At 35.8% G+C, this 19,726-nt stretch overlaps 1 protein-coding gene and 1 long non-coding RNA gene across 2 annotated transcripts in view; one reads left to right on the top strand and one right to left on the bottom strand.

Annotated features, from left to right (window-relative positions):
* LOC108007883 (chaoptin) overlaps positions 1–19,726 on the bottom strand; it is a 381,371-nt gene that overhangs the window by 37,959 nt on the left and 323,686 nt on the right. The gene's annotated exons all lie outside the window — the stretch shown is intronic.
* Positions 6,283–18,529, top strand: LOC118878201 (uncharacterized). The gene is made up of 4 exons (XR_010654942.2): positions 6,283–6,503; positions 9,013–9,388; positions 10,312–10,471; positions 18,372–18,529. It is a non-coding gene; the product is annotated as an uncharacterized lncRNA (long non-coding RNA).

The following is a 19,726-nucleotide window of genomic DNA, read 5'->3' on the forward strand; positions in this document are numbered from 1 at the left end:
ACCAAATTACTATTGGTACGAGGTTGTCGGATACGGAATGTATAAAATATTTCATATATTCATATGTACACTCTTAAAGATTAAAACTATGTTAAGCGAAAACAATTTTAATAAGTTAAAACTTAAAAAAGAAATAATTTGAATTGAATAAAAGACAATAACAGGACTCTGTATTTATTTTTACAATTTGTACTTAACTTTTAGGGCACGTTTGCCCTAGAAATTAAGCTGGGGGCCAAAATGTGGTGCACAAGTTTTAAGTCAATGCTGGCCCAACTCTTAGGACGTAAGATGCCTGAAATTTGGGCATTGGGTTTGCTTATAATTTTAGGCAGCCAATTACCTAAAATCTAGACCAAAAATTGTCCACATTTTAGGCCATTAGTGACCTAAATTTTAGGCCATACATGGACTTATCTCTAGATTTAGGCCAATTTTACCTAAATTTTAGACCATTTTTCGGAATTTTAGGTCATTTCTTTCTGGGTGTACATATATGTATGTACCCTTGCCAGAAAAGTATGCGTACAAACATGTTCCGCAACTTTAGGGTTAAAAAAAAACCTGTTAAAAAATCCATTTTTCTTGTAACATTTATTACATTTATTACGCTTTCATTTGATGTAACACTAGTTTCTAGCACTTCAACTTTCTATAATACAACAAAACGGTAAAAACTGTCTGGTTTTCTACCAGAAAAAGTATGCGTACATAAGCAAGAAATGCAAAATTAACGGGTTTAAAATCTTTTTAATGGCAAATATGTATGGATAATAACAAAAAAGAACAAGAGAAAAGGCTACAGTCGACGACTTCGACTGTCAGATACACCCAGAAAACTAAATGACCTTGAATGTCCAAAAGTGTCCTAGAATTTAAGTAGAATTGGCCTAAATCTGGAGCTAATTACACGTATGGCCTAAAATTTAGGACTCCATGACCTAGCATTTTAAGTAACTAATGGCCTAAAATGTATAAAATGTTGGCATATAGTTTAGGTAATTGGATGCCTTAAAATAGTATTTTTAGTATAATAGCAATTTGTTGGAACTTCAAAAATGGTACGTTCTTTCACTTTTTGTTCTCGGGGTTTAAAGTTTGAGCCCTGCTCAAAACACATTTTATTTTATTGTTCTTTTCTAATAAGTAGTTCTGATATATTCTTCAATACAATAATCACAGTTAAAATTGCTAAGGAAATATTTATTATGTTTCCTAAAAACTTTTCACTTACTCTGGCCCTATAGGACCCGCTATAGCGGGTATCCGAACCGGGGTCCTCTTACATCAGAGGCAAACGTTTACGCAGGTAGAAGGAAGCGTTTCCATAACGTGCATATATTCTTGATCAGGATCACTGGCCTAGTCGATCTAGGCATGTCCGTCTGTCCATATGAACGCTGCTCTACGGGGAACTTGACCACTTTTTTTTTGGCCAAACCCCATTTTTTAAAAGTCGTTAACAATTCGTTTTGTTTATCAGAATGTATTAGGATAACATCAATCTCAAATGTTACTAACAGAAAAGTGGGACAGTGCGCACCACTGTTAAGTTATCAGCTGTGAAAGACTGTTTTTATTTCAACGAGGTGGCAGCGCTGGTAAATCGCCTATTATTCTTAATAGTTTAATTTGTCAAAAAATGTGCAGTTCTTGGAATACCATCCAATTACACCAGTTTACAAAAGAAAATTGATGAAATACGCCTTTCAGGAAACCTTTGTTTTCCGGTAAGATACATCTCCCTGATTAAGAAAAGGGCACTTAAAATTTTTTCTATGGTACCAATTTTTTTTAAAGTGTAAAAAACGTTTTTCGCACTTTTTTATTTTATAACTCGAGTTGTGATAAACCGAATTCGGTCATTAAGGACTCATTTTACAGGTAATAGAATGCCCTTTAACTTTCTTATACACATCATTAAGTTCCATTCATTAGTTCAAAAGCTACACTTCGTCAAAGTTGAAAAATTTGGAAAAAAATCAAAAACGCTGGCATAAATGGCTTCTTTAAAAATACACGCGTAAAAACCGAAATTAGTTTTACGTTGTTTTCTTGATGGCTGAACCATAACGGAGAATATGCGCCATAGATCACGACAATCCGTTGGTAAATCGATTTTTAACAGATTTTTAAACGTATATACCCAAGTTCATTATTCGGGAGCAGCGGCCGTTAAACGTTATTTTAAATTTTCAGTGCTGGGGAACGTAAGAATTTGGTGCAAGTTGTTATGCATAACGTCAGTTTCTTTGCTATTAGCGCTGGGCAAGCTAAAGAGTATGCGATTGCAGTTACGAGGAAATCATTTTCATATATTTTTAGCAAGGAAACTGACGTTATGCATAACAACTTGCACCAAATTCTTACGTTCCCCAACACTGAAAATTTAAAATAACGTTTAACGGCCGCTGCTCCCGAATAATGAACTTGGGTATATACGTTTAAAAATCTGTTAAAAATCGATTTACCAACGGATTGTCGTGATCTATGGCGCATATTCTCCGTTATGGTTCAGCCATCAAGAAAACAACGTAAAACTAATTTCGGTTTTTACGCGTGTATTTTTAAAGAAGCCATTTATGCCAGCGTTTTTGATTTTTTTCCAAATTTTTCAACTTTGACGAAGTGTAGCTTTTGAACTAATGAATGGAACTTAATGATGTGTATAAGAAAGTTAAAGGGCATTCTATAACCTGTAAAATGAGTCCTTAATGACCGAATTCGGTTTATCACAACTCAAGTTATAAAATAAAAAAGTGCGAAAAACGTTTTTTACACTTTAAAAAAAATTGGTACCATAGAAAAAATTTTAAGTGCCCTTTTCTTAATCAGGGAGATGTATCTTACCGGAAAACAAAGGTTTCCTGAAAGGCGTATTTCATCAATTTTTTTTTGTAAACTGGTGTTATTAACTTGTGTTTGTGACCTTGATATTGTATTTATTGGTTGTGGTGCTCATATATTCGTGTGTAAGTTCTAACCTCAAAAAAAAAAAATTTTAAGTAAACTACAACTTCTAAATACAAAGTGATTCCAGCTGTTTCCACCTCTGACAGCTTTTTTTATCTTATTTAATTTTCATTAGGCTCAGTTGGTATAGAAGTGCACTTTTGCGCACATTCTCTAAAATTTGGCTTGCAAGATCTGTACCTAATACTGCATACATATTTCTAGCATTTTTGTTTGGTAAATGCCAGTTTTGATGTTATCTTAAAAATAACCGTGTGAAATTATCTTTGTTATTAAATAACAATTTTTTTAAAAAATGGGAAATAAAAAAGCCAATATTTTTTTAAAAATAAATTTTAATCTTTTTATAACAAAAAAATTAAGAAAAATTTTTTTTAATTTGAATAATAGGAAACAAATTTTTTTTCTTAAAATAAAGATGGAACCACGCCAATCATTTTGTATTTTAATTCCTATTAACTTTATATACTTAACTCAGAAAACAAAACTTTTAAGTGTTTCTTCGTTTTTAAGTTATTAATTAATGCCACAAAAAGTGGTCAAATTCCCCATAGTGCGCTGTGATCTCGGAAACTATAAAAGTTACAATACTGGAACTAGGCGTGCAGATTCCTGAGATCCCTGCACAGTGCTAGTTTGTTTCGTCAGTGTGCCACGCCCACTCTAACGTCCACAAGCCGCCCAAAACTGTGGCTCATACATTTTTAATGCTAGAATAAAAATATTAACTGTATTGTGTTGTTCTCATCAATACCTATCGATTGACCCACGCTCTCTTTAACACCCACAGTTTGTGGGTGATACCTAGGAAACTATCGGGGATAGAGTATTGGGACTTCAGATTTAGATTCCGTACGCGAACTTGCCACGCCTAAATCTAAATACGAAAAGCCCATTCTCTATCTTTGATAGTTTCCGAGATACTAACGATTTTTTGAAGTCTATGGGCGTCAAAGCGGGCGTAGCAAACATTTTTTTTTTTTGAGTCATTAGGTATTGATAGGTATTGGTGAGAACAATACATTTCAGTTAAAAGTTTATTCTAGCATCAAAACTGCAGGATCCACAGTGTTGTCGGATTGTGGGCGTTAGAGTGGGCGTGGCACCCTGCTGAAACAAACTTGCGCTGCACAGGAAGCTCAGGAATTACAGTTTCCGAGATCTCAGCGTTCATACGGACAGACGGAGACTAGATCGACTCGGCTAGTGATCCTGATCAAGAATTTTTATACTTTATGGGGTCGGAAACGCTTCCATCTGCCTGTTACATACTTTCCGAAGAATCTACGAGTAACGGGTATAAAAATATTGGTTCACGCCAAAAGTTGTAGTATTTAGCTCCGCTGGAATTTTACCACCGAACTTTTACAGGAATATGCTCAATAAATGTCAGCAACTATCTGCTTTTAAACCTTTGAAAAATATCTATTTTTTGAAAAGTGACATTCAAAAAACGAGTCGCTCGTCACTTTACCCTACACTCCCCTACTTTTTCCCGAATATAATATACTCTATTATCTAAAAGTAACGGGTAAAATAGCTTTTAGCTCACCTTGAAAATAGAAAAAACGGTTCGTCGAATTAGTCAACTTAACAATTAGTTAAAAATCCCGTACCAGGACTGACAGATTTCTTAGGATTTTTGGACACTATTTTATTTGTCCTTTGCTGACAATATTAGGCAATTTCTTGTCTTACTGCCATAGTTTGTAGTATGACTAATTTTCTTGCATGCCTTTTGTGTTGGCCCAATTTATGCTTTTTTCCCTCGTGGGAGACGGTCACGTGAGCATGCTTTACTATTGTTATTATTTTATTACATAGTCGATGTTGCCCACTCGTTTTCTAATTAAAGCGTTTTTCACTTTTCCTTTTATATACCATTTCAGGGCCATTAAATGCCATTAAAATAATGGCAGCTAATGTGGCAAATGACTCCTGCCGGCTTGCCGTCACTTAACCAGTCTTTTTTTGTTGGCAAAAATTAATAAAAATGGGAAAAACAGCAGCCAAATATTGGTTAATATGAATTTTTGTCCAGTAAATGACAATAACACAAGGCTGAATTAAACAGAGATAGGACTATAGGAAAAGCAAATATGTACGACCTATCCCTAAACTATATTAAGGGCAAAGGGTTAATATTTATTATTACTTAATTATCTTTAGCAGACTTCTTTAGTTTTTCTTGCTTTGCTTATATCAAACAGAAAGCTCTTAGCGAGGTATGAGGTCGTGATGATCGCAAGTTCAACTTATAAAAAATTATGATATTAAATTTTGTGGCAAAAAATGCTTGTAAAGTCGTCTAAATGAATACACTTTCTAAAATGTTTTCATACTGACCGCTTCTGAGAAATATATAAGCTTTTCGCATATTGCAGCGTGCCGAATAAGAACATTTTAGAAAGTGTACACACTTTTTGCTATAACTATAAAGATATTGTATTAAGAGAATTTAAGCAAAGGCAGTATGATTAGCTTATTAAATTACCTGTTCAGCGACAAATAGCTATCTGTATTTGTCTGTACCATTAGTAGTGCATTTTGTGAGCTAAAAATTGAATCTTAATCTGCTCAATTTAAACCAAGAACTGAAGTAGACTTTTTTTTAGTGTACATTTAAATTAGCATTGCATTTTTGTACGTTTTCAACCTTTTTTGATGGAAAAATAATAATTATTTTTACACTTGCAACGAGTTCGTCACCTTACCCTACAACTTTAAAAGTGAAAACAATATTGGTTCACGCCAAGAGCGGCAGTATTTAACTCTGCTGGAATTTTACCATCGAACTTTTACAGAAATACGCTCAATAGATGTCAGAAACTTTCTGCTCTTAAACGTTTGAAAAATATAAATGTTTGGAAAAGGGACATTCAGAAAACAAATCGTTCGTCACTATACCCTACACTCCCTCAATAATGTGAATATTATGGTGAAAGGCTCTCCTTTTGGGCACGGAACCGGTTACCTTTCACCTGCGATGAGCTTGGGCCCTTGGCATCTGGCCCCTTGCGACAGCCGCATTCCCAACCCTTCAGCGATCGCTTTAGCTGTCGCTTTCAGCTATGGATGTCCCGTGGGGATTCCGATACCGGCGGTGACCACCACGTATTTCATCCCCTTGCTTGCGGCCTTTTCAATTAGTAGCCATGACAACTGAAGTTTTCACTACAGCGTTTTTACTTTATTTTCCCATTACTCGGTACATTTACATATTTCAGTTGGGTTTCGCAAGGTTTCTCAGTCGCTGCAGCGGTCAGTTGGTTGGCAAGTCATTCCGATTCTCAGTCGGTCAGTTGTATGTTTAAGCTGGACTCGCATTTGCGAATAATTAAATGTTAATTGAGTAACAACAAAGGCTCGTAATGCAATTGCTTTCCCAATTGACAAACGAAATTAAAATTATGGCCATGACGAGGCGCTGAAATCAAAACTGCAGTGGCAATTTATTTAACGCGGCCAAATCAATAAATCGCCATATGAATAAATAAAAGCAAAATGTGGTTGGCATTAAACAATTAAGAGTGAGTTCAGTAAAAGCTGCGAAAGACGCGTTAGCGGTAGATACACACAGCAAAATAATTTTGGTCAACTGACCAATGTATATAACATAATATATAAATAATATACATCAAGCAAGAACGCTTTTCAATTAAAATAAAATTCAGATGTCAGAGCCACGACACCTAGCGGAGGGTAGTAATTTTACTAACCATGTCAAAGCCTGTTTAACTTAGTCAGACATAACTTTTAAAATAATAATGCAATGGGTACAATTCTCAGCATGTAGATAGGTATACAGGAAAGAACAGAAGTCTTTAGTTAAGAACGTGTTGCTCTTACATTTTGTTATTGAAATAAGTAAAATCATTAAAATCAACAACCAAACGAAAGTTCTTAAATTAAGTAAAAGTTGTTCTTAACTCAAATCAATTTTGCACTACAGCGTGGTCTAGCGAGCAGACGGGTTGCAACGTTGAGCTTGAAATATTTTCTTGTGCGCTTATACCACGGCATTGCTCGGCTCATTTATAAGGATTTGTTCGGATAAAAAGATGTGTCCACTTTAGCATTTGAACGTTTACTTTAAACGTTATAACTCAAATAACTTTAACTAGCTGATTTAAATGTTCTAAGTTTCTAAATTTAACTTATAAGTAGGCATAAAATTGTCAACCAATAAAAGTGCGTTATAATGTGGTAGCAACAAAGTAATTCAGACGCAAAAATAATGTTTATACCCGATACTCGCAGAATAAAAGGGTATACTAGAATCGTCGGAAAGTATGTAACAGGTAAAAGGAAGCGTTTCCGCCCCCATATATTCTTGATCAGGACCACTAGCCGAGTCGATCTAGCCATGTCCGTCTGTCCGTATGAACGCTGAGATCTCGGACATTATAAGAGCAGCGCAAGTTTGCTTTAGCAGGGTGCCACCCGCACTCTAACGCCGACAAAACTGTTGTTCCTAAAGTTTTGATGCTAGAATAAAAATTTTAACTGAAATGTATTGTTCTCATCAATACCTATCGATTGACCCAAAAAAGTTTGCCACGCTCACTTAAACGCCCACAAACTTAAAAAAATCGTAATTATGAACGCGGATATCTCGGAAACTATCAAATATAGAGAATTGGGATTTCAGACTTAGATTCCGTAGCCTTGTACGCAGCGCAAGTTTGTCACGCGAATATGCCACGCCCACTCTAACGCTTTTTATGCTAGAAAATTTTGTTTACTGAAATTTACTAGTCACGTCAATACCTATCGATTGACCCAAAAAAAGTTTGCCACGCCCACTCTAACGTCCATAACGCTTAAATCTGTCTACCGCTGGTGGGTGGCGGTTTTTCAATCTCGCTTTGCTGCTTACATATCTCCATTTCCTTTCGTCCCTTTAGCTGAGTAACGGGTATCTGATAGTCGAGGTACTCTACTATAGCGTTCTTCATTGTTTTCATACTCGATCCCATTTTTACTGAAAGTTTAATGAATAAGCAAAATTTTCCCTTTTTACTTACAATTTTGCGGTTTGACTATACAAGTATTAAATTAAGGAGGGATTTCTTAATACCAGAAAAATTACCAAAAGTGCCTATCGGTTTTGTCAAGTTTGCTCATTTATTGATCATTAGAGCTGACATATGTATGTCTATTTTGCTCGCACTTACGTTAAATCGTATAGTCTGACCAAATACACTGCTCTTATAAATGAGCCGAACAATGCTGTGGAATAACCGCATTAGAAGAGCGCAGAGCAGAGTTCGAGCCCACGAAACGACATGCTATAAATATTTGAATTTTTCGAGTGCCTCGACTATCCGATACCCGTTACTCAGCTAATTAAACTATGTTTTATCTGTTGACCAATTTTAAAAATTGTAAAGCATAAATTTTTGCGTGGCACTTAGCGGCCGGCGCCACCTAGTGGATGGTTGAGGTAGCACTGACCATAATATTGCGATAAAATCAATTTAAATTTATGTGTTAGCTACGGGCTTCCGGTGAAGCAAACTTACGCTGCTTAAGAGTCCCTAGAACACGTATGCTTTATCTAAACATTCTAGTCTTTATATGTAGGTTCCGAGATCTTAGCGTTCATACGGACAGACAGAGAGGCGGTCATGGCTAGATCTGTGGTAGTGATCCTGATTGATCACGAAACGCACTCTTCTATTTGTTACATACTTTCCGACGAATACAATATACCCTATTACTCTGTCAGTAAAAAAGTATAAAAACTAAAATAAAATTAAATTTTGTAGGCCGTATCGTAATAGTCATTTACAATCATCATCGGCTACCATGCAAGCAACGCTATATCTGGTTGGGAATAGTAGATTCGCCTAATTATGAAACTTTACAAAGTGTGTTGTTGGACTTTGTTAAAAATATATCTAAATTTACAAAATTATTATTATTAGTAAACTATATGCCAATTTGTTTTTATATAAGCACAAAAGGACATATCATACAGAAATAAAGACAAGAAACAAGGTCTGTAGCTAAATCATTCGTTTTGTCACCCAACAGATTACATTTAGGACTCTGATAGTGAAATTAACACTATCCTTTGTAAGACGATCTGAAATCGAATCGCATTGGAAAACTCCCCCGAGATGCATGATGGACTGCCACTTATCGCGAAGAGAGCGACTAAGGGGGAATGTCGAACATTAATTGGAAGTTAAAATCCAAGCCCGCAGGGGCAGGAAACGGCAATAATCAATTACGATGGCGGTGGCATTGCTTATGACCATGGACCAAAAGGCCAGGAGTAACTGCAGCTCGGATGAACTTATCGTTGACAATGAACTCGCCAACCAATCGCAGCATTAGCAGCAACATCCTTTGTTTATGACCCTAAGCTTCTCATCACTGATACAAAACACTTAAAAAAATATACCAGGTATGTTTTTGAAAACGTATACAACTATTGAGCTTGGTTGCAACACGTTAGGCAGAAAACTAAAAAGATAATAGATGTGGATTATCTTATAATTGTTAGTACAATCCTAATATTAACGAGAAAGACGCTATAGTCCATGGTATTAGATACCCGTTACTCAGCATAACGAAGTGCGAGAGGGATGGAGATATGCTTGAAGAAACTTTGCTGGCGCAACTTATCTTTATCTTCTATAGCGCCATCTAGCCTATAGCGCAAACTAGCCCGTAGCGCCCCTATCAGCTTGGTGGCGTTTTAGTGAAACCAGCTGATTTTCTGCATGTGGTGTGCAATCTCGATTGAATTGCAAAATATTTTTTGTTATTTAGTTATAGCTTTTTAAAGGCTTGTCCGATTTCAATAATTTTTGGCATGCACATATATGAATATTGCTAATAAAAACAAAATCTAATTTAAATTTGTACAAAATGTTTAAAAACTTGTGCAGTGTTTGCGACCATAGAGTTCTCGAGCTACAAAGTTGAAATTATTCATTCAGACTCAAGTTTGCTTTAGCGAAGTGTCACGACTACTCTACTTGTTTTGTTTTATTTATAAACAAAAACCAAATAAACTACGTATAATTTATTTTTTGAAGGAATTCAATCTATGTGTGTTAGGTCCGGGCTTTCTTTCTATGACATTAATGAGCTAATAAACCTTATATAATTGTTTTCTGTGCACAAAAGCTACGTTTGCCTTTTCAGTAGCCAAGTCCTGTGCCAGTGCAGCAACAACACCAGGATACAGCAACTAAACCAAAGCCACATCAACGGCCACAGTAGCAACATTATCGCATCCCATTTTCCCTTCATCATGCTTCTACTTAGACCTGACTGCTATTTCATTTTAATGACTCACGTGACTTTCACGTATCTCTTCAGAGCCACACCAGCCCCCTATAACAACGTATAGTAACAGAGGCCATATCAGCAGCTCCAACACCAACAGCAGCATTGTCCATGGATGGGCACAGATGGAGATGGGGCAAAAGAATAATCATAATCATAAAAGTTATACACCCAACATGCTATTACATAACAGGTATAGACATCAGCAGGCGGTCGGAAGAGGAAGAGAATGAGAGGTCAGAGGACCTTACCTAATTTCGTGATTAAAAGGGGGGGAAGGAGCCAACAATGGGGTGGTCGTCGTCAAAACATTCAGATAATTAGTTTATCAGCAAATGAAAACTTGTATCAAAGGATTATCAAACTGCATCAATTTGGGCAATATATTTCATTTGATATTTGGTTGAAACGTCAATGCCCGTTGATTGTTTCATAGACAGTTGGACTCCAGGTTCTTCTATGGTTTTCATCTAAATTTAAATCAAACAAAAACACCTCTTAGCGAGGTAAACTTATCTCGTCAAGACAAAGTTTCGTTTGATATCTTAAATATCTTAAAAAGCTGTGTAAACTCAACACCATTTTAATTCATGCTTGCTTTAAGTGGCTAGATTTTTACAAAATCAGTTTCAACTTATTGTAGATATATAATTAATTTCAAGCATTTCTAAGCTAACCATTTTTATTTTATCCAAAACACTCGACATTGTTTTTTTCAAATTTTCGGCTGTGCAAAATAAATGCATACATGTTTGTTTTTCTCAGCTCCGACTGACAGGCCATTTGTCAAACAGCCGCCTTCCGTCGCTCCAAGTTGAGTATTTTTTTGTGATTCTGGAGGTGGGGTAATTGGCCACCCTGAAAAACGCCTAGTTCCTGAGAAAATGCTGGAAAATGCGGGAAATACCACGTTAAATGAAATTCAAACGAGGGAATATCAATGAAAGGTCAACGCACCAGCCGTGATTGACAGCCGCGAAATTTTCGGGTGGGGTGTTAGGACAAACAATCTTGCGGTTTCTATGGCTTCTAAGCGAAACCAAACATTAGAAAATGTCAATTTGTCACGAATGGGGAATGTTGTAAATAGTCTATAAGTGGATTGTCTTGTTAGTGGTTAACAGTCCTTTTCCTATTTCTATTCCGATTCTACCTCATGCTGACAATAGCGAACTGAAGTTAGGGCTTCCAAGCGCCACAAAAACGATTTCAATTTTTTCTGGCAAATACCATAATCAGTCACCGAATTACTTTAGTTCAGTGAAATTCCATTTAATTTATTTTAGGTATGTAGGCTTAGTTTGAAAATATATTTTAAAATTTTTTTACAATTTTAAAAAGAAGTAAAATCAGGTCGAAGAGTAAAAGGGTATACTACATTCATCAGAAAGTATGCAACGGGTAGATGGAAGCGTTTACGACCCTATAAGGTACACACCTATCCCTCGCTTTGCGTCGGGGATACGTTCCAAAAAAATACGACGCAAAGTGAACTAGGATTTTCTATAGCAAACCATGTAAAGCTCGAAGATGGGTTCCAGGGTTACAAAAATACTACTTTTTAAAAAGAAAATTGAGAAAGTGAAAGTGAGCAAAAAAAAACCAAAATAAAATTTCATTTTATTACATATTATACATATAAAAACAAAAAGAAACTAATTCATTAAAAACAAAATGAATTAGAAAAAAAAATTTGAATTAATCACTCTCTGACGAGTCTTTAGTGCCTGTTGTCGTAGGCCGGCTTTCTTTAAAAAAAATTGTTCCAATGTTTGCTGAACATTTTTTTAAAAATTATATTAACGCTTCATCCCAAAACAACGCAACATCGAAAATCTAACGACGCACAATGAAAATTAGTTCTAATTAAGAAGCGACGCAACTTCGAAAAAACGCAAAACGAAACGAAATCGAGGGATAGGTGTATATATTCTTGATCAGGATCACTAGCCGAGTCGATCTAGCCATGTCCGTCTGTCCATTTGTCTGTCTGTCTGTCCGTTCGTATGAACGCTGTGAACTCAGAAACTATAAAAGCTAGAAACTTGGGATTGGGCATGTTTGTTTCTGCAGGGTGCCACGACCACTCTAACGCCCACAAACGACTATAAAACTAAAACCCGTCTAGCGCCCACATTTTTTAACATTTTATAAAAATTTAAATGCGATTTTTTTGTATTATCTACACGGCAAAAATTATTGAAATCAGACTAGTCATTAAGAAGTTATACCCAAGTAATAGTCAATACTTTGCAAATTCAATCGAGATTGCACACCACATGCAAATCAGCTGTTTTCACTAATACGCCACAAGCCGCTTATGGGTTGTGTGGCGCTAGGTACAACCAAGCATATCTCCATTCCTCTCGCACTCTCTATAGATGAGTAACGGGTATTTGATAGTCGATAGCATCGAATATAGCGTTATCTCTTGCTTTCAACGCGTTCTCAAAATTCCGACCTTCCCGAAGTAATACCAACATAATTAAGTTCGTTAACTTACAGGAATGCATTAATTATGGATTTGGAGTCCGTTACTCACCTCAGATACCCGTTACTCACCTCAGGGGATTGCTAGGGAGATAGAGATTTGCAAACCGGAAAGCGATTGCTCACAATGTTTCACACCCCCAAGCGTAGTTATACCCGTTACTCGTAGAGTAAAAGGGTATACTAGATTCGTCGGAAAGTATGTAACAGGCAGAAGGAAGCGTTTCCGACCCCACAAAGTATATATATTCTTGATCAGGATCACTAGCCGAGTCGATCTAGCCATGTCCGTCTGTCCGTCTGTCCGTCTGTCCGTCTGTCCGTATGAACGCTGAGATCTCGGAAACTATGAGAGTTACAATACTGGGATTAGGCACGCAGATTCCTGAGATTCCTGCGCAGCGCAAGTTTGTTTCAGCACAGTGCCACGCCCACTCTAACGCCCACAAACCGCCCAAAACTGTGGCTCCTACAGTTTTGATGCTAGAATAAAAATTTTAACTGAAATGTATTGTTCTCATCAATACCTATCGATTGACCCAAAAAAAAGTTTGCCACGCCCACTTTAACGCCCACAAACCGCGAAAACCTGTGACGCCCACAATTTTCATGCTAGATAAAAAATTTTAACCGAAATGTATTGGTCTCGTCGATACCTATCGATTGATCCAAAAAAAAATTTGCCACGCCCACTCTAACGCCCATAACGCTTAAATCTGTATACCGCCGGTAGGTGGCGCATTTTAATCTCGCTTTGCTGCTTGCATATCTCCATATAGCTGAGTAACGGGTATCTGATAGTCGAGGTACTCGACTATAGCGTTCTTCCTTGTTTTTTTCTTTATCTGTTTATAACTTTTGAATAGTCTGATTAAGACAATTTTTGGCTTGAAGATTGATATTTTTAATCAAAATAAAACTGCATTTACACTTTTACAAAATCTTCAAAATGTGGCCGATAGACAGGTAGCAGGTAACGGGTATAAAAATATATACTCTTACACTCATTGATTCAATAAATTCAATCCAAGAAACTTAAACATAATAAAAATGTTCTGCTTTCAAGAAAAATGTTTCTAATTCAATGGCGTTTTTAAGACACGTGCGTTTATTTTAATTCGGGGTAAATTTTTTGTTGAGTTTATACTTTTCCACTTAAGGGTACTCGGTAATATCCAAATATTGCCAAGAAGGAAAACGAGAATGATGAAAACGAGATGAGGATAATATTGGATGTTGGTACTACCTAGAGAAATAAAGCAAATGTTCATGAATTTCAAGTGGCTACTTATAAATGAACCACAGATGTGCGGTGTATTTGAATTCTTTGGAGTTTGTTTTCCCTGTTTTCCCTTCCAGGAAGGTCAATGGAAAAATGGTATTCGGTTTGCTGATGAGTCATTATTACCAAGTTTAAATGCCACGAGTTTCTTGGGCTGGGTCTTGGGATTCGAGCTGGGGGTTTTATGTTTGGTATTGTCGGTTTTTCATTCTTGTGGTTCGGGTTCTCGGTAAGCCGTAATCGCCTTATCGGAGCCCGAACATTACCCAACTGCTAGCCAAAGATATGCTCCCGATTTTTGTGTCTATTTTCTTTTATGGATATATTTCATTGGCTGTCGTCGTCTTTGGTCAAGGGAAAGCAGTGCCGGTGGCGAGGGGACTCCCAATTTGGAAAAACAAGAAAAAAACATATGATAAAAAATAAACTTTGGGTGGACGGAGGAGTGACCAGACTTCCGAGATTTCCATATCAGTTCGAAGTCATAGCAGGGTGAAAACGTTAAAAAAAGAGTTCATATCCCTGATAAAATTGAATTTCATATTTATTTTAATCACACGAATTAGTCGTTAATAAATATGCCAGAAAAATCGCATAATTTTGGGAATTTGGGTATTATTTTTGTATAAACATTATTTTACTAAAGGACATAAATGATCATTTCACCCAATTTCAGCACCAAGAGATTTCTGCGGTAATATTGATAAATAATTCTTGCTCTATTATTTGTCTACCCTTGCATACACTCAGAGAAAAAATCGTTCTTAATACAAGTATTTTTAATCTCAAAAGTGAGCCATGTTCGACACACTCAAATTCTCAAAACCGAGGTCGAAGTCTTCTCGGCTTGCAATTGGCTTTTGAGAATGAGTGTTCTAGATATGGAGATTAAGTCTTTTCGGCTTACATATCGAATCGATCTCGATTTCGAAATGAATCGTTCTCGGATTCAAGCATAAATCGTTCTTGCTCCCAGATTCCAATCTCAAATTAATATGACACATTTTTATATCCGTTACTAGTAGAGTAAAAGGGTATACTAGAGTCGTCGGAAAGTATGTAACAGGTAGAAGGAAGCGTTTCCGACCCCATAAAGATTATAAATTCTTTAGTTAACGATAACTCCTTTATTAAAATATAAACAAAAAAGAAAGGATGCCATGTTGTTTATTTCAACAATATTAATAATATTAAAAATTAATATAACAACTTCTTCCCATAGTTTACTTAAAAATTAGGAAAAACTTAAAACTTTCGTGGGGTATCCCTTCATTTTAATGACTTCATTAAGTCGTCTTGGCATGGATGAAACTAATGCTTCCAGATAAGATGGGTCCATTTTGTTCCTCTCCTCCTGTAGCGCTGCCTTTAGATCCGTTTTATTGCGAATCTCGCGACCCCTTATGTTTTTTCAAGTTGATTCCATACGTGCTCTATGGGGTTTAGGTGGGGACTCTGCGGAGGTGGTTTAAGCAGGTGCGAGTATTTAAGGCCGTGTGTTTTGGATCATTATTTTGGTAAAAGTAAAAAGATGATCCAATTTCAAGCTTACATATCTGCGCTTTGCTTTAAGTTCCCTTTAAGTATCTCGATATACATTTTGTGATCCATAATTCCGTCAATGAATTTCATGTTCCCGACGTCTGCAGAGCCCATACAACCCCAAACCATTACTCCTCCTCCACCGTGCTTTACGGTTTTAATCGTATATTTTGGTTTATAGGCATCTCCAGGTTGCCGCCAAACCTTACAACGGCCATCTGATCCAAATATATTATATTTCGACTTGTCAGTGAAAATAACATTTCTCCAGAACTCAACGGGATGATTTTTGTAGGTTTTAGCGAATTCAAGTCTCTGAAGACGATTTTTTTTTTGACACGTGCGGCTTCTTGCATGGTGTATATGTATGAGCCAAAGCCGAATTCCTTTATTGTCCTACGGATCGTTTCTGGATGGACATCCTTCTCTAGAGTTGTCTTTGCAACTTCACTGATTTTTATGGCACTTTGGAAAGGTTCCTTGTCCACAATGTGTTTTATGGTGCGTTTGTCCCTATCATTCACTTCTTTGAGTATTTTCTATCCGACCCTCGTTTTTAAAACACCCTATCACATGTTCGATTATGGACCGACTTCTATACATAATTTCGACTATTTCTGCATAGGATTTTCTTTCTTTTAAATTATTTTTCTTTCCTCAACCTTAAGCTCATTACGCGGCATTTTTGTGGCTCCTACTCAAGTTTGATACTCCAAGAATTGCACCAATGCAAAAAAAAACTCACAAAATCATAGGAAAAAAAAGCCGTTACAATTGTCAAGACAGAACAGATACGAGCGCGATTATTCTTAAATGTATCATCACTTTTGTGGAACTTTATTATTATTATTATTATTTATTGTTTAGACTTACTAGCGCTACAAGTTCTAAAACTTATAAATTACTGCGCTAGTCACAACTGGTAAACATACTTAAATTTGGACAAAATTGGTTCTTAAATCTAATGACATACTTTGTTGCATTACATTAATTGTTGTACATTTAGAGTGACAAATAAAGTTAAATCGAAATTAAAAAAACTGAGGAAAAGGTTTTGGGGATAAGTCGCAATGTTAAGATAGCAGACTAGAACTGCTATTTTTCAGGTGTGAGTGAAGTTTTGTCTTAAATGGTGTTGCGCTCCTAGTTTCTTTTATGTAGTTGGGAAGCTCGTTCCACGTTCTAATCGTATTTATAAAAAATTGTCTATTTGAAAGCAGAAACCTGTGTCGAATGCAGATAATATTCTTTGTTCTTGTAGATCTGGGGAATTGTAATTTTTCAAATAAGTACGATGGCTCTCTGGTGTATATAACTTTGTGTGAAAAGATTATTGTTCTACTTTTAATATAATCTGCCAAGCTCATATCAAATATCTTGTAAGCAAATTGAGTTACATGGTCAGATCTATGCAAATTAAATATAAAACGCGCATTACTATTGTATGCTATTTTCAGCTTATGTTGACTTGAAACATCACAATTTGCATAGATCTCTAGACCATAGAAGAGTGTGGGTATTATACAAGACTTCGCAATTAGAAGACGCACACTAACAGGTAAGGAACATTTAACTAGTGACAAGGATCTTATTAGTGCGTATGTTTTTCCTACAGCTTTGTTTACGTGGTCATTCCAGTTCAAGGTTCTATTAAATGTTATACCCAAATTATTGGCGGTTTCCACGTACTCAATTGGTGTTTCGTTAATCATCAGGGGGGATAGTTCAATATTGCATAATTTCTTCTTAAAAATGATTAAGCACTTTGGTTTTAACGGATTGATGGCAAGACCATTGTTTTTTGCCCATTCATTTACTTTTGTAAGCTCCATTCTACAAATATCTAAACACTCACTAATTCTGTTTAAGGGACGACTAACATACATTTGAACATCATCAGCATATAAATGGACATTAAATGTATTAAGTTTTTAATTTTTTTTATAATTTCTAAGTAAACCAAGGGAAAAAGTTGTTATATTAATTTGTAATGTTGTTAAGATATCTGAAATAAACAACATGGCATCCTTACTTTTTTTGTTTGTATTTTAATTAATGAGTTATTGTTAACTAAAGTATAAATCGTCTGCTGTATTATGAATTAAGTGGCGCACTGTATATATTATTCTTACTCTTGGTTACGCATCTTGGTATTTTATAGCTTTGATAATACCCACTGATATCTTTATGCTAAAAAATATTTCATTTGTAATTCTTGAACTGACTTAACACATTTGCTTCAAAGGGCAAAACAAAAAAATTAAAAACCAAGTTTATTATTCTCAAATTGAAATTTCATTCCTATGTTTAAACAGATATAAATGTTTAAGCAAATAGGTCTACGGCTTTCCATCCTAGCTTCCCCACTTTACTAATAAAATGAATATAATTAATAATATAAATAATTAATTAATAAAGTCCAAAAATATCGTTTATGGGAAAGTCTTGCAAAAATTGTAAAATTTTTAAATTAAAAAATAAGACTTTAATAAAATGTTTGCAATGTAAACAGGGCCCTTGCGGAAAAAAACACAAAAAAAAACGCTGAAAAACTTCTACTTCTATGGTTGTGTGAAAACGAGGAATGTTTGAATTTTAGTTTGAGTAGCAGAGATAAAAGCAAGTCAAAAGTATAGGATAATATAGCGATCTATTTACGAATTTTCCGCAGACGAAACTGCGGGCGACCTTGCTAGTATGTAATACATATGTATGAGTTATGTTATGTTATGGAGTTATATGTATGTATAATAATAGTAATAAGAATATATTGTTTTAGATGCCGGAGTTTCTAACGAGTGCCTCAGGTACATAAGGGATGACGAAATATAACAGGCTATTCCACCGATTGGGATTCATCAAGGAACTACATTTATAAGTTATCCGAATTTGTAACATCACCCATCATTGTATTTCAACTGAATGAAGTGAAAGCCATAATGAAGTGAATGAATGAAGTGAAAGCCATAAGGATAAAATATATACCTATAGATTTAAAAAATGTAGCATTTTTATTTGAGAATGGAATCTGGGAGCAAGAACGATTTATGCTTGAATCCGAGAACGATTTATCTCGAAATCGAGATCGATTCAAAGTTGAATCCGAGATCGAGAGCACACATTCTCAAAAGCTATTCGCAAACCGGGAAGACTTCGATCTCGATTTTGAGAATTTGAGTATCGATCTTGGCTCACTTTTAAGATTGACAATACTGAAATCAAGAACGTTAGGAACGGTTTTTTCTTTGAGAGTAGTCTCTCAGCTTTAAAGCTATCGGGACAAACGTTCCCAAAAGTTTCATCTATTGTAGGTACTGCATAAGTCGGAACGAACAAAAATAGATATCTATACCCTATTGCCCCCTATCCACACCTATCTTCTTCTTCTATAGCGCCACCTAACCCTAGCGGCTTGGCGGCGTATTAGTGATAACAGCTGATTTGCAGCAAGTAGTGTGCGATCTCGATTGAATTGAAAAATTTGTATTATTAATTGGTTATAACTTTTTGATGACAGGTCCTATTTTAATAATTTTTGACATGTAGATAGGTATATATAAAAGAAACAGTCTCATTCTTACAAACAATTTTAAAATGCAGGCGCTATACGGGTTTTAGTTTTATAATCGCTTGTGGGCGTTAGAGTGGGCGTGCCACCCTGCTGAAACAAACTTGCGCAGGAAGCCCAATAATCTGCATTATAGTTCTTTTAGTTCCTGATACCTCGGTGTTCATACGACAGATGGACATGGCTAGATCAACTCGGCTAGTGATACTGATCAAGAATATACATACTTTATGGAGTTGGAAACCCTTCCTTTTACCTGTTACATACTTTACATAACCTTTTACTCTACGAGTAGCGGGTATAAATATTATAGACTCGTTGTTGTTGATCAAATTCTCTTCTACTCTGGAATATTGCATTGTTTTAGAATTTGTTATGTAAAAATTGGACGACACTATTATATAGCTGTCATAGGAACTATTTTTATATTTATATAGAAATCTTCTGAATATACGGCTTAAGCTGCAAGGGTATACGAGTATACGCATGCCACAGCCTTCTTCCTTTCTTATTTTTTATAAATTTGCCTGGTTCTATAAAATAGAATAAGGCAGTTGTCCCACTTA

The sequence above is a fragment of the Drosophila suzukii genome, chromosome X (assembly GCF_043229965.1).
Source record: "Drosophila suzukii chromosome X, CBGP_Dsuzu_IsoJpt1.0, whole genome shotgun sequence".
NCBI lineage: Eukaryota > Metazoa > Arthropoda > Insecta > Diptera > Drosophilidae > Drosophila > Drosophila suzukii.